At 44.9% G+C, this 13668-nt stretch overlaps 23 non-coding genes across 23 annotated transcripts; 9 read left to right on the top strand and 14 right to left on the bottom strand.

Moving 5' to 3' along the window:
• Positions 1-615: 615 nt before the first annotated feature.
• trnal-uag (transfer RNA leucine (anticodon UAG)) lies at positions 616-697 on the bottom strand. The gene has a single exon. It is a non-coding gene; the product is annotated as a tRNA-Leu (tRNA).
• A 331-nt stretch (positions 698-1028) lies between these two features.
• On the bottom strand, positions 1029-1100 carry trnam-cau (transfer RNA methionine (anticodon CAU)). Its single transcript has one exon. It is a non-coding gene; the product is annotated as a tRNA-Met (tRNA).
• Positions 1101-1576: 476 nt separating this feature from the next.
• On the top strand, positions 1577-1650 carry trnai-aau (transfer RNA isoleucine (anticodon AAU)). Its single transcript has one exon. It is a non-coding gene; the product is annotated as a tRNA-Ile (tRNA).
• A 508-nt stretch (positions 1651-2158) lies between these two features.
• trnal-uag (transfer RNA leucine (anticodon UAG)) lies at positions 2159-2240 on the bottom strand. Its single transcript has one exon. It is a non-coding gene; the product is annotated as a tRNA-Leu (tRNA).
• Positions 2241-2571: 331 nt separating this feature from the next.
• trnam-cau (transfer RNA methionine (anticodon CAU)) lies at positions 2572-2643 on the bottom strand. The gene has a single exon. It is a non-coding gene; the product is annotated as a tRNA-Met (tRNA).
• A 374-nt stretch (positions 2644-3017) lies between these two features.
• Positions 3018-3091, top strand: trnai-aau (transfer RNA isoleucine (anticodon AAU)). Its single transcript has one exon. It is a non-coding gene; the product is annotated as a tRNA-Ile (tRNA).
• Positions 3092-3599: 508 nt separating this feature from the next.
• On the bottom strand, positions 3600-3681 carry trnal-uag (transfer RNA leucine (anticodon UAG)). Its single transcript has one exon. It is a non-coding gene; the product is annotated as a tRNA-Leu (tRNA).
• Positions 3682-4458: 777 nt separating this feature from the next.
• Positions 4459-4532, top strand: trnai-aau (transfer RNA isoleucine (anticodon AAU)). Its single transcript has one exon. It is a non-coding gene; the product is annotated as a tRNA-Ile (tRNA).
• A 508-nt stretch (positions 4533-5040) lies between these two features.
• trnal-uag (transfer RNA leucine (anticodon UAG)) lies at positions 5041-5122 on the bottom strand. Its single transcript has one exon. It is a non-coding gene; the product is annotated as a tRNA-Leu (tRNA).
• A 331-nt stretch (positions 5123-5453) lies between these two features.
• Positions 5454-5525, bottom strand: trnam-cau (transfer RNA methionine (anticodon CAU)). The gene has a single exon. It is a non-coding gene; the product is annotated as a tRNA-Met (tRNA).
• Positions 5526-5899: 374 nt separating this feature from the next.
• On the top strand, positions 5900-5973 carry trnai-aau (transfer RNA isoleucine (anticodon AAU)). The gene has a single exon. It is a non-coding gene; the product is annotated as a tRNA-Ile (tRNA).
• A 508-nt stretch (positions 5974-6481) lies between these two features.
• Positions 6482-6563, bottom strand: trnal-uag (transfer RNA leucine (anticodon UAG)). The gene has a single exon. It is a non-coding gene; the product is annotated as a tRNA-Leu (tRNA).
• Positions 6564-7340: 777 nt separating this feature from the next.
• Positions 7341-7414, top strand: trnai-aau (transfer RNA isoleucine (anticodon AAU)). The gene has a single exon. It is a non-coding gene; the product is annotated as a tRNA-Ile (tRNA).
• Positions 7415-7922: 508 nt separating this feature from the next.
• trnal-uag (transfer RNA leucine (anticodon UAG)) lies at positions 7923-8004 on the bottom strand. Its single transcript has one exon. It is a non-coding gene; the product is annotated as a tRNA-Leu (tRNA).
• A 777-nt stretch (positions 8005-8781) lies between these two features.
• trnai-aau (transfer RNA isoleucine (anticodon AAU)) lies at positions 8782-8855 on the top strand. The gene has a single exon. It is a non-coding gene; the product is annotated as a tRNA-Ile (tRNA).
• Positions 8856-9362: 507 nt separating this feature from the next.
• trnal-uag (transfer RNA leucine (anticodon UAG)) lies at positions 9363-9444 on the bottom strand. The gene has a single exon. It is a non-coding gene; the product is annotated as a tRNA-Leu (tRNA).
• A 331-nt stretch (positions 9445-9775) lies between these two features.
• On the bottom strand, positions 9776-9847 carry trnam-cau (transfer RNA methionine (anticodon CAU)). Its single transcript has one exon. It is a non-coding gene; the product is annotated as a tRNA-Met (tRNA).
• Positions 9848-10221: 374 nt separating this feature from the next.
• trnai-aau (transfer RNA isoleucine (anticodon AAU)) lies at positions 10222-10295 on the top strand. Its single transcript has one exon. It is a non-coding gene; the product is annotated as a tRNA-Ile (tRNA).
• Positions 10296-10802: 507 nt separating this feature from the next.
• Positions 10803-10884, bottom strand: trnal-uag (transfer RNA leucine (anticodon UAG)). Its single transcript has one exon. It is a non-coding gene; the product is annotated as a tRNA-Leu (tRNA).
• A 777-nt stretch (positions 10885-11661) lies between these two features.
• Positions 11662-11735, top strand: trnai-aau (transfer RNA isoleucine (anticodon AAU)). The gene has a single exon. It is a non-coding gene; the product is annotated as a tRNA-Ile (tRNA).
• Positions 11736-12242: 507 nt separating this feature from the next.
• On the bottom strand, positions 12243-12324 carry trnal-uag (transfer RNA leucine (anticodon UAG)). The gene has a single exon. It is a non-coding gene; the product is annotated as a tRNA-Leu (tRNA).
• A 331-nt stretch (positions 12325-12655) lies between these two features.
• Positions 12656-12727, bottom strand: trnam-cau (transfer RNA methionine (anticodon CAU)). Its single transcript has one exon. It is a non-coding gene; the product is annotated as a tRNA-Met (tRNA).
• A 374-nt stretch (positions 12728-13101) lies between these two features.
• trnai-aau (transfer RNA isoleucine (anticodon AAU)) lies at positions 13102-13175 on the top strand. The gene has a single exon. It is a non-coding gene; the product is annotated as a tRNA-Ile (tRNA).
• Positions 13176-13668: the final 493 nt, after the last annotated feature.

Below are 13668 nucleotides of genomic sequence, written 5' to 3'. Positions count from 1 at the left end.
TGTCGTCCAAAATCATTTAAAAAAGTCATAGGTTAGTATGTCGTCCAAAATCAGTCAAAAAAGTCATAGGTTAGTATGTCGTTTAAATCACCTAAACTAGTCACAGGTTAGTATGTCTTCCAAAATCAGTCAAAAAAGTCATACGTTAGTATGCTGTCCAAAATCAGTCAAAAAAGTCATAGTATAGTATGTTGTCCAAAATCAGTCAAAAAAGTCATAGTATAGTATGTTGTCCAAAATCAGTCAAAAAAGTCATAGTTTAATATGTCGACCAAAATCGCCTAGTTTAGTATGTCGTCCACACAGAAATATGTTGATGGGATTGAACCCAGCACATTCTTGCAACAATAGCGTAGTTAAGACGTACTAACCACTATGCCACCATGCCACTATGCCACTGAAGTGTTTCCTGTGTTATGGATGACTATGACTAGTGTTCAATTTTTAGGATGTAATCCAAGTAACCGATGACAAAGACTTTCACAGTAAGCCATGTCTTTGAAACCCTCAGCCACACAACATTTTACAGAACTCCTTTAGTGTTCAACCTTTAAAGGTGTTAAGGGACACAAATTGTGCCTCTGACAGAAAGACACTAAAGAGACTGTTGCTTGATGGCAGTGGTGGGATTTGAACCCACGCCTCCGAAGAGACTGGAGCCTAAATCCAGCGCCTTGGACCTCTCGGCCACACTACCTGCGGAAGACTGCTACCTCTCGGTTTTGTTTTTCAAAGATATCGCAAATCAGTATGACGTTGTCAGGTAAGATTCTCCACTGAAAAGGCAGACCACTGACATGCACAGGAAGAAGAAGGTCTAACCTAAGGAAGGGTTTCACTCTGCTGTTTGCCCAAAAGTTATAAAGACAAAGGAGAAATTCAGTAAAGCATTGCAAGGTTTGACCACCACCACTTGTATTGAGTCTATGGACTGCAGACATACGGTTTCACTAAACGGCCACACCCTGTCTCTTCCCCAGTGTCAGTATTTACCATCAACGACGCATAGAACACACATAGCATTGCCTTAGCAGAGGATGGTTTCGATCCATCGACCTCTGGGTTATGGGCCCAGCACGCTTCCGCTGCGCCACTCTGCTCCTGGCCTCAATGCAAAAATGAGAACAACAGATGGGCAAACTCTTCTTAGGTAGGTCTACCAGGGACCAGTTTGCCAAAGTCGAAACACGCCCAGCTTGAGGATCATGTGTACACATTGATTTATGTGTGCAGATTCCAACAATGCAACCCCGAAGCTTCTTCACACAAAATCCACTCCCCTAACCTTCTGCAAAAATAGTAAATCCAGTCACAGAGAATGACTCAATTGGAATCAAAACAAATCAGGGGTCCTCCCAGCACGCTTCCGCTGCGCCACTCTGCTCCTGGCCTCTCTGCAAAAATAGTAAATCCAGTCACAGTGACTCAATTGGAATCAAAACAAATCAGGGGTCCTTTTTGATGGGAGGTAACAATGTTTGCCTGCGCACCACCACCAGCAGCATACTTAACGATGTTTATGTTGTGAAACCCAATAGCAAATCAACTGAAAACCTTGTTAAAACTCTAGAATAAGGGCCGGTTAGCTCAGATGGTCAGAGCGTGGTGCTAATAACGCCAAGGTCATGGGTTCGACCCCCATACTGGCCATTGATGTCGTCTTTATACAAACACCACCACCCTTGAAATTTCTTCACACGAAATTCACCCCCAAAACCTTCTGCAAAAGAATTAAGTCCTGTCACAGTGTGTGTCTGAATTGGAATCATTCAAATCAGGGCTGCTTTTTGCTGTGAGGTAACAACCTATGCCGATGCACCACCACCAGCAGCATAATTAAATATGTTTACAGACACACGATTCCCAAAATTGCTAAGCCAAAAGTAGACTAAGCCTGGTGTCTCCTGGCAAACTTCACACTGGTGGCTGTAGAAGTGAGTAAGCCAACAGAGTACAGAGACTTTTCTGTGCCATGGATGACTAGTGTTCAACTTTTAGGATGTAATCCAAGTAACCGATGCCAAAGACATTTACAGTAAGACGTCTTTAAAAACCCTCAGCCACACAACATTTTACAGAACTCCTTTAGTGTTCAGGGATACAAATTGTGCCTCTCACAGAAAGCCACTGAAATGACTGTTGTCTGAAAAGGCCACCATGGCAGTGGTGGGATTTGGACCCACGCCTCCGAAGAGACTGGAGCCTAAATCCAGCGCCTTGGACCTCTCGGCCACACTACCTGCGGAAGACTGCTACCTTTCGGTTTTGTTTTTCCAAGATATCGCAAATCAGTATGACGTTGTCAGGTAAGATGCTCCACTGAAAAGGCAGACCACTGACATGCACAGGAAGAAGAATGTCTAACCTAAAGAAGGGTTTCACTCTGCTGTTTGCCCAAAAGTTATAAAAAAAAAGGAGAAATTGAGTAAAGCATTGCAAGGTCTGACAACCACCACTTGTATTGAGTCTATGGACTGCACACATAGGGTTTCACTAAATGGCCACACCCTGTCTCTTCCCCAGTGTCAGTATTCACCATCAACGACGCATAGAACACACATAGCATTGCCTTAGCAGAGGATGGTTTCGATCCATCGACCTCTGGGTTATGGGCCCAGCACGCTTCCGCTGCGCCACTCTGCTCCTGGCCTCAATGCAAAAATGAGAACAACAGATGGGCAAACTCTTCTTAGGTAGGTCTACCAGGGACCAGTTTGCCAAAGTCGAAACACGCCCAGCTTGAGGATCATGTGTACACATTGATTTATGTGTGCAGATTCCAACAATGCAACCCCAAAGCTTCTTCACACAAAATCCACTCCCCTAACCTTCTGCAAAAATAGTAAATCCAGTCACAGAGTATGACTCAATTGGAATCAAAACAAATCAGGGGTCCTTTTTGATGGGAGGTAACAATGTTTGCCTGCGCACCACCACCAGCAGCATACTTAACGATGTTTATGTTGTGAAACCCAATAGCAAATCAACTGAAAACCTTGTTAAAACTCTAGAATAAGGGCCGGTTAGCTCAGATGGTCAGAGCGTGGTGCTAATAACGCCAAGGTCATGGGTTCGACCCCCATACTGGCCATTGATGTCGTCTTTATACAAACACCACCACCCTTGAAATTTCTTCACACGAAATTCACCCCCAAAACCTTCTGCAAAAGAATTAAGTCCTGTCACAGTGTGTGTCTGAATTGGAATCATTCAAATCAGGGCTGCTTTTTGCTGTGAGGTAACAACCTATGCCGATGCACCACCACCAGCAGCATAATTAAATATGTTTACAGACACACGATTCCCAAAATTGCTAAGCCAAAAGTAGACTAAGCCTGGTGTCTCCTGGCAAACTTCACACTGGTGGCTGTAGAAGTGAGTAAGCCAACAGAGTACAGAGACTTTTCTGTGCCATGGATGACTAGTGTTCAACTTTTAGGATGTAATCCAAGTAACCGATGCCAAAGACATTTACAGTAAGACGTCTTTAAAAACCCTCAGCCACACAACATTTTACAGAACTCCTTTAGTGTTCAGGGATACAAATTGTGCCTCTCACAGAAAGCCACTGAAATGACTGTTGTCTGAAAAGGCCACCATGGCAGTGGTGGGATTTGGACCCACGCCTCCGAAGAGACTGGAGCCTAAATCCAGCGCCTTGGACCTCTCGGCCACACTACCTGCGGAAGACTGCTACCTTTCGGTTTTGTTTTTCCAAGATATCGCAAATCAGTATGACGTTGTCAGGTAAGATGCTCCACTGAAAAGGCAGACCACTGACATGCACAGGAAGAAGAATGTCTAACCTAAAGAAGGGTTTCACTCTGCTGTTTGCCCAAAAGTTATAAAAACAAAGGAGAAATTCAGTAAAGCATTGCAAGGTCTGACAACCACCACTTGTATTGAGTCTATGGACTGCACACATACGGTTTCACTAAATGGCCACACCCTGTCTCTTCCCCAGTGTCAGTATTCACCATCAACGACACATAGAACACACATAGCATTGCCTTAGCAGAGGATGGTTTCAATCCATCGACCTCTGGGTTATGGGCCCAGCACACTTCCGCTGCGCCACTCTGCTCCTGGCCTCAATGCAAAAATGAGAACAACAGATGGGCAAACTCTTCTTAGGTAGGTCTACCAGGGACCAGTTTGCCAAAGTTGAAACACGCCCAGCTTGAGGATCATGTGTACACATTGATTTATGTGTGCAGATTCCAACAATGCAACCCCAAAGCTTCTTCACACAAAATCCACTCCCCTAACCTTCTGCAAAAATAGTAAATCCAGTCACAGAGTATGACTCAATTGGAATCAAAACAAATCAGGGGTCCTTTTTGATGGGAGGTAACAATGTTTGCCTGCGCACCACCACCAGCAGCATACTTAACGATGTTTATGTTGTGAAACCCAATAGCAAATCAACTGAAAACCTTGTTAAAACTCTAGAATAAGGGCCGGTTAGCTCAGATGGTCAGAGCGTGGTGCTAATAACGCCAAGGTCATGGGTTCGACCCCCATACTGGCCATTGATGTCGTCTTTATACAAACACCACCACCCTTGAAATTTCTTCACACGAAATTCACCCCCAAAACCTTCTGCAAAAGAATTAAGTCCTGTCACAGTGTGTGTCTGAATTGGAATCATTCAAATCAGGGCTTCTTTTTGCTGTGAGGTAACAACCTATGCCGATGCACCACCACCAGCAGCATAATTAAATATGTTTACAGACACACGATTCCCAAAATTGCTAAGCCAAAAGTAGACTAAGCCTGGTGTCTCCTGGCAAACTTCACACTGGTGGCTGTAGAAGTGAGTAAGCCAACAGAGTACAGAGACTTTTCTGTGCCATGGATGACTAGTGTTCAACTTTTAGGATGTAATCCAAGTAACCGATGCCAAAGACATTTACAGTAAGACGTCTTTAAAAACCCTCAGCCACACAACATTTTACAGAACTCCTTTAGTGTTCAGGGATACAAATTGTGCCTCTCACAGAAAGCCACTGAAATGACTGTTGTCTGAAAAGGCCACCATGGCAGTGGTGGGATTTGGACCCACGCCTCCGAAGAGACTGGAGCCTAAATCCAGCGCCTTGGACCTCTCGGCCACACTACCTGCGGAAGACTGCTACCTTTCGGTTTTGTTTTTCCAAGATATCGCAAATCAGTATGACGTTGTCAGGTAAGATGCTCCACTGAAAAGGCAGACCACTGACATGCACAGGAAGAAGAATGTCTAACCTAAAGAAGGGTTTCACTCTGCTGTTTGCCCAAAAGTTATAAAAAAAAAGGAGAAATTGAGTAAAGCATTGCAAGGTCTGACAACCACCACTTGTATTGAGTCTATGGACTGCACACATAGGGTTTCACTAAATGGCCACACCCTGTCTCTTCCCCAGTGTCAGTATTCACCATCAACGACGCATAGAACACACATAGCATTGCCTTAGCAGAGGATGGTTTCGATCCATCGACCTCTGGGTTATGGGCCCAGCACGCTTCCGCTGCGCCACTCTGCTCCTGGCCTCAATGCAAAAATGAGAACAACAGATGGGCAAACTCTTCTTAGGTAGGTCTACCAGGGACCAGTTTGCCAAAGTCGAAACACGCCCAGCTTGAGGATCATGTGTACACATTGATTTATGTGTGCAGATTCCAACAATGCAACCCCAAAGCTTCTTCACACAAAATCCACTCCCCTAACCTTCTGCAAAAATAGTAAATCCAGTCACAGAGTATGACTCAATTGGAATCAAAACAAATCAGGGGTCCTTTTTGATGGGAGGTAACAATGTTTGCCTGCGCACCACCACCAGCAGCATACTTAACGATGTTTATGTTGTGAAACCCAATAGCAAATCAACTGAAAACCTTGTTAAAACTCTAGAATAAGGGCCGGTTAGCTCAGATGGTCAGAGCATGGTGCTAATAACGCCAAGGTCATGGGTTCGACCCCCATACTGGCCATTGATGTCGTCTTTATACAAACACCACCACCCTTGAAATTTCTTCACACGAAATTCACCCCCAAAACCTTCTGCAAAAGAATTAAGTCCTGTCACAGTGTGTGTCTGAATTGGAATCATTCAAATCAGGGCTGCTTTTTGCTGTGAGGTAACAACCTATGCCGATGCACCACCACCAGCAGCATAATTAAATATGTTTACAGACACACGATTCCCAAAATTGCTAAGCCAAAAGTAGACTAAGCCTGGTGTCTCCTGGCAAACTTCACACTGGTGGCTGTAGAAGTGAGTAAGCCAACAGAGTACAGAGACTTTTCTGTGCCATGGATGACTAGTGTTCAACTTTTAGGATGTAATCCAAGTAACCGATGCCAAAGACATTTACAGTAAGACGTCTTTAAAAACCCTCAGCCACACAACATTTTACAGAACTCCTTTAGTGTTCAGGGATACAAATTGTGCCTCACACAGAAAGCCACTGAAATGACTGTTGTCTGAAAAGGCCACCATGGCAGTGGTGGGATTTGGACCCACGCCTCCGAAGAGACTGGAGCCTAAATCCAGCGCCTTGGACCTCTCGGCCACACTACCTGCGGAAGACTGCTACCTTTCGGTTTTGTTTTTCCAAGATATCGCAAATCAGTATGACGTTGTCAGGTAAGATGCTCCACTGAAAAGGCAGACCACTGACATGCACAGGAAGAAGAATGTCTAACCTAAAGAAGGGTTTCACTCTGCTGTTTGCCCAAAAGTTATAAAAACAAAGGAGAAATTCAGTAAAGCATTGCAAGGTCTGACAACCACCACTTGTATTGAGTCTATGGACTGCACACATACGGTTTCACTAAATGGCCACACCCTGTCTCTTCCCCAGTGTCAGTATTCACCATCAACGACACATAGAACACACATAGCATTGCCTTAGCAGAGGATGGTTTCAATCCATCGACCTCTGGGTTATGGGCCCAGCACGCTTCCGCTGCGCCACTCTGCTCCTGGCCTCAATGCAAAAATGAGAACAACAGATGGGCAAACTCTTCTTAGGTAGGTCTACCAGGGACCAGTTTGCCAAAGTCGAAACACGCCCAGCTTGAGGATCATGTGTACACATTGATTTATGTGTGCAGATTCCAACAATGCAACCCCAAAGCTTCTTCACACAAAATCCACTCCCCTAACCTTCTGCAAAAATAGTAAATCCAGTCACAGAGTATGACTCAATTGGAATCAAAACAAATCAGGGGTCCTTTTTGATGGGAGGTAACAATGTTTGCCTGCGCACCACCACCAGCAGCATACTTAACGATGTTTATGTTGTGAAACCCAATAGCAAATCAACTGAAAACCTTGTTAAAACTCTAGAATAAGGGCCGGTTAGCTCAGATGGTCAGAGCGTGGTGCTAATAACGCCAAGGTCATGGGTTCGACCCCCATACTGGCCATTGATGTCGTCTTTATACAAACACCACCACCCTTGAAATTTCTTCACACGAAATTCACCCCCAAAACCTTCTGCAAAAGAATTAAGTCCTGTCACAGTGTGTGTCTGAATTGGAATCATTCAAATCAGGGCTGCTTTTTGCTGTGAGGTAACAACCTATGCCGGTGCACCACCACCAGCAGCATAATTAAATATGTTTACAGACACACGATTCCCAAAATTGCTAAGCCAAAAGTAGACTAAGCCTGGTGTCTCCTGGCAAACTTCACACTGGTGGCTGTAGAAGTGAGTAAGCCAACAGAGTACAGAGACTTTTCTGTGCCATGGATGACTAGTGTTCAACTTTTAGGATGTAATCCAAGTAACCGATGCCAAAGACATTTACAGTAAGACGTCTTTAAAAACCCTCAGCCACACAACATTTTACAGAACTCCTTTAGTGTTCAGGGATACAAATTGTGCCTCTCACAGAAAGCCACTGAAATGACTGTTGTCTGAAAAGGCCACCATGGCAGTGGTGGGATTTGGACCCACGCCTCCGAAGAGACTGGAGCCTAAATCCAGCGCCTTGGACCTCTCGGCCACACTACCTGCGGAAGACTGCTACCTTTCGGTTTTGTTTTTCCAAGATATCGCAAATCAGTATGACGTTGTCAGGTAAGATGCTCCACTGAAAAGGCAGACCACTGACATGCACAGGAAGAAGAATGTCTAACCTAAAGAAGGGTTTCACTCTGCTGTTTGCCCAAAAGTTATAAAAACAAAGGAGAAATTCAGTAAAGCATTGCAAGGTCTGACAACCACCACTTGTATTGAGTCTATGGACTGCACACATACGGTTTCACTAAATGGCCACACCCTGTCTCTTCCCCAGTGTCAGTATTCACCATCAACGACACATAGAACACACATAGCATTGCCTTAGCAGAGGATGGTTTCAATCCATCGACCTCTGGGTTATGGGCCCAGCACGCTTCCGCTGCGCCACTCTGCTCCTGGCCTCAATGCAAAAATGAGAACAACAGATGGGCAAACTCTTCTTAGGTAGGTCTACCAGGGACCAGTTTGCCAAAGTCGAAACACGCCCAGCTTGAGGATCATGTGTACACATTGATTTATGTGTGCAGATTCCAACAATGCAACCCCAAAGCTTCTTCACACAAAATCCACTCCCCTAACCTTCTGCAAAAATAGTAAATCCAGTCACAGAGTATGACTCAATTGGAATCAAAACAAATCAGGGGTCCTTTTTGATGGGAGGTAACAATGTTTGCCTGCGCACCACCACCAGCAGCATACTTAACGATGTTTATGTTGTGAAACCCAATAGCAAATCAACTGAAAACCTTGTTAATACTCTAGAATAAGGGCCGGTTAGCTCAGATGGTCAGAGCGTGGTGCTAATAACGCCAAGGTCATGGGTTCGACCCCCATACTGGCCATTGACGTCGTCATTATACAAACACCACAACCCCGAAGTTTCTTCACACGAAATTCACCCCCAAAACCTTCTGCAAAAGAATTAAGTCCTGTCACAGTGTGTGTCTGAATTGGAATCATTCAAATCAGGGCTGCTTTTTGCTGTGAGGTAACAACCTATGCCGGTGCACCACCACCAGCAGCATAATTAAATATGTTTACAGACACACGATTCCCAAAATTGCTAAGCCAAAAGGAGACAAAGCCTGGTGTCTCCTGGCAAACTTCACACTGGTGGCTGTAGAAGTGAGTAAGCCAACAGAGTACAGAGACTTTTCTGTGCCATGGATGACTAGTGTTCAACTTTTAGGATGTAATCCAAGTAACCGATGCCAAAGACATTTACAGTAAGCCGTCTTTAAAAACCCTCAGCCACACAACATTTTACAGAACTCCTGTAGTGTTCAGGGATACAAATTGTGCCTCTCACAGAAAGCCACTGAAATGACTGTTGTCTGAAAAGGCCACCATGGCAGTGGTGGGATTTGAACCCACGCCTCCGAAGAGACTGGAGCCTAAATCCAGCGCCTTGGACCTCTCGGCCACACTACCTGCGGAAGACTGCTACCTTTCGGTTTTGTTTTTCCAAGATATCGCAAATCAGTATGACGTTGTCAGGTAAGATGCTCCACTGAAAAGGCAGACCACTGACATGCACAGGAAGAAGAATGTCTAACCTAAAGAAGGGTTTCACTCTGCTGTTTGCCCAAAAGTTATAAAAACAAAGGAGAAATTCAGTAAAGCATTGCAAGGTCTGACAACCACCACTTGTATTGAGTCTATGGACTGCACACATAGGGTTTCACTAAATGGCCACACCCTGTCTCTTCCCCAGTGTCAGTATTCACCATCAACGACGCATAGAACACACATAGCATTGCCTTAGCAGAGGATGGTTTCGATCCATCGACCTCTGGGTTATGGGCCCAGCACGCTTCCGCTGCGCCACTCTGCTCCTGGCCTCAATGCAAAAATGAGAACAACAGATGGGCAAACTCTTCTTAGGTAGGTCTACCAGGGACCAGTTTGCCAAAGTCGAAACACGCCCAGCTTGAGGATCATGTGTACACATTGATTTATGTGTGCAGATTCCAACAATGCAACCCCAAAGCTTCTTCACACAAAATCCACTCCCCTAACCTTCTGCAAAAATAGTAAATCCAGTCACAGAGTATGACTCAATTGGAATCAAAACAAATCAGGGGTCCTTTTTGATGGGAGGTAACAATGTTTGCCTGCGCACCACCACCAGCAGCATACTTAACGATGTTTATGTTGTGAAACCCAATAGCAAATCAACTGAAAACCTTGTTAATACTCTAGAATAAGGGCCGGTTAGCTCAGATGGTCAGAGCGTGGTGCTAATAACGCCAAGGTCATGGGTTCGACCCCCATACTGGCCATTGACGTCGTCATTATACAAACACCACAACCCCGAAGTTTCTTCACACGAAATTCACCCCCAAAACCTTCTGCAAAAGAATTAAGTCCTGTCACAGTGTGTGTCTGAATTGGAATCATTCAAATCAGGGCTGCTTTTTGCTGTGAGGTAACAACCTATGCCGGTGCACCACCACCAGCAGCATAATTAAATATGTTTACAGACACACGATTCCCAAAATTGCTAAGCCAAAAGGAGACAAAGCCTGGTGTCTCCTGGCAAACTTCACACTGGTGGCTGTAGAAGTGAGTAAGCCAACAGAGTACAGAGACTTTTCTGTGCCATGGATGACTAGTGTTCAACTTTTAGGATGTAATCCAAGTAACCGATGCCAAAGACATTTACAGTAAGCCGTCTTTAAAAACCCTCAGCCACACAACATTTTACAGAACTCCTGTAGTGTTCAGGGATACAAATTGTGCCTCTCACAGAAAGCCACTGAAATGACTGTTGTCTGAAAAGGCCACCATGGCAGTGGTGGGATTTGAACCCACGCCTCCGAAGAGACTGGAGCCTAAATCCAGCGCCTTGGACCTCTCGGCCACACTACCTGCGGAAGACTGCTACCTTTCGGTTTTGTTTTTCCAAGATATCGCAAATCAGTATGACGTTGTCAGGTAAGATGCTCCACTGAAAAGGCAGACCACTGACATGCACAGGAAGAAGAATGTCTAACCTAAAGAAGGGTTTCACTCTGCTGTTTGCCCAAAAGTTATAAAAAAAAGGAGAAATTCAGTAAAGCATTGCAAGGTCTGACAACCACCACTTGTATTGAGTCTATGGACTGCACACATAGGGTTTCACTAAATGGCCACACCCTGTCTCTTCCCCAGTGTCAGTATTCACCATCAACGACGCATAGAACACACATAGCATTGCCTTAGCAGAGGATGGTTTCGATCTAATCGACCTCTGGGTTATGGGCCCAGCACGCTTCCGCTGCGCCACTCTGCTCCTGGCCTCAATGCAAAAATGAGAACAACAGATGGGCAAACTCTTCTTAGGTAGGTCTACCAGGGACCAGTTTGCCAAAGTCGAAACACGCCCAGCTTGAGGATCATGTGTACACATTGATTTATGTGTGCAGATTCCAACAATGCAACCCCAAAGCTTCTTCACACAAAATCCACTCCCCTAACCTTCTGCAAAAATAGTAAATCCAGTCACAGAGTATGACTCAATTGGAATCAAAACAAATCAGGGGTCCTTTTTGATGGGAGGTAACAATGTTTGCCTGCGCACCACCACCAGCAGCATACTTAACGATGTTTATGTTGTGAAACCCAATAGCAAATCAACTGAAAACCTTGTTAATACTCTAGAATAAGGGCCGGTTAGCTCAGATGGTCAGAGCGTGGTGCTAATAACGCCAAGGTCATGGGTTCGACCCCCATACTGGCCATTGACGTCGTCATTATACAAACACCACAACCCCGAAGTTTCTTCACACGAAATTCACCCCCAAAACCTTCTGCAAAAGAATTAAGTCCTGTCACAGTGTGTGTCTGAATTGGAATCATTCAAATCATGGCTGCTTTTTGCTGTGAGGTAACAACCTATGCCGGTGCACCACCACCAGCAGCATAATTAAATATGTTTACAGACACACGATTCCCAAAATTGCTAAGCCAAAAGGAGACAAAGCCTGGTGTCTCCTGGCAAACTTCACACTGGTGGCTGTAGAAGTGAGTAAGCCAACAGAGTACAGAGACTTTTCTGTGCCATGGATGACTAGTGTTCAACTTTTAGGATGTAATCCAAGTAACCGATGCCAAAGACATTTACAGTAAGCTGTCTTTAAAAACCCTCAGCCACACAACATTTTACAGAACTCCTTTAGTGTTCAGGGATACAAATTGTGCCTCTCACAGAAAGCCACTGAAATGACTGTTGTCTGAAAAGGCCACCATGGCAGTGGTGGGATTTGAACCCACGCCTCCGAAGAGACTGGAGCCTAAATCCAGCGCCTTGGACCTCTCGGCCACACTACCTGCGGAAGACTGCTACCTTTCGGTTTTGTTTTTCCAAGATATCGCAAATCAGTATGACGTTGTCAGGTAAGATGCTCCACTGAAAAGGCAGACCACTGACATGCACAGGAAGAAGAATGTCTAACCTAAAGAAGGGTTTCACTCTGCTGTTTGCCCAAAAGTTATAAAAAAAAAGGAGAAATTCAGTAAAGCATTGCAAGGTCTGACAACCACCACTTGTATTGAGTCTATGGACTGCACACATAGGGTTTCACTAAATGGCCACACCCTGTCTCTTCCCCAGTGTCAGTATTCACCATCAACGACGCATAGAACACACATAGCATTGCCTTAGCAGAGGATGGTTTCGATCCATCGACCTCTGGGTTATGGGCCCAGCACGCTTCCGCTGCGCCACTCTGCTCCTGGCCTCAATGCAAAAATGAGAACAACAGATGGGCAAACTCTTCTTAGGTAGGTCTACCAGGGACCAGTTTGCCAAAGTCGAAACACGCCCAGCTTGAGGATCATGTGTACACATTGATTTATGTGTGCAGATTCCAACAATGCAACCCCAAAGCTTCTTCACACAAAATCCACTCCCCTAACCTTCTGCAAAAATAGTAAATCCAGTCACAGAGTATGACTCAATTGGAATCAAAACAAATCAGGGGTCCTTTTTGATGGGAGGTAACAATGTTTGCCTGCGCACCACCACCAGCAGCATACTTAACGATGTTTATGTTGTGAAACCCAATAGCAAATCAACTGAAAACCTTGTTAATACTCTAGAATAAGGGCCGGTTAGCTCAGATGGTCAGAGCGTGGTGCTAATAACGCCAAGGTCATGGGTTCGACCCCCATACTGGCCATTGACGTCGTCATTATACAAACACCACAACCCCGAAGTTTCTTCACACGAAATTCACCCCCAAAACCTTCTGCAAAAGAATTAAGTCCTGTCACAGTGTGTGTCTGAATTGGAATCATTCAAATCAGGGCTGCTTTTTGCTGTGAGGTAACAACCTATGCCGGTGCACCACCACCAGCAGCATAATTAAATATGTTTACAGACACACGATTCCCAAAATTGCTAAGCCAAAAGGAGACAAAGCCTGGTGTCTCCTGGCAAACTTCACACTGGTGGCTGTAGAAGTGAGTAAGCCAACAGAGTACAGAGACTTTTCTGTGCCATGGATGACTAGTGTTCAACTTTTAGGATGTAATCCAAGTAACCGATGCCAAAGACATTTACAGTAAGCCGTCTTTAAAAACCCTCAGCCACACAACATTTTACAGAACTGCTTTAGTGTTCAGGGATACAAATTGTGCCTCTCACAGAAAGCCACTGAAATGACTGTTGTC

This window comes from Solea solea, chromosome 14 (assembly GCF_958295425.1).
Source record: "Solea solea chromosome 14, fSolSol10.1, whole genome shotgun sequence".
Lineage (NCBI taxonomy): Eukaryota > Metazoa > Chordata > Actinopteri > Pleuronectiformes > Soleidae > Solea > Solea solea.
The sequence above is the reverse complement of the archived record's forward strand: the minus strand, read 5'-3'. Positions and strand labels throughout refer to the sequence as shown.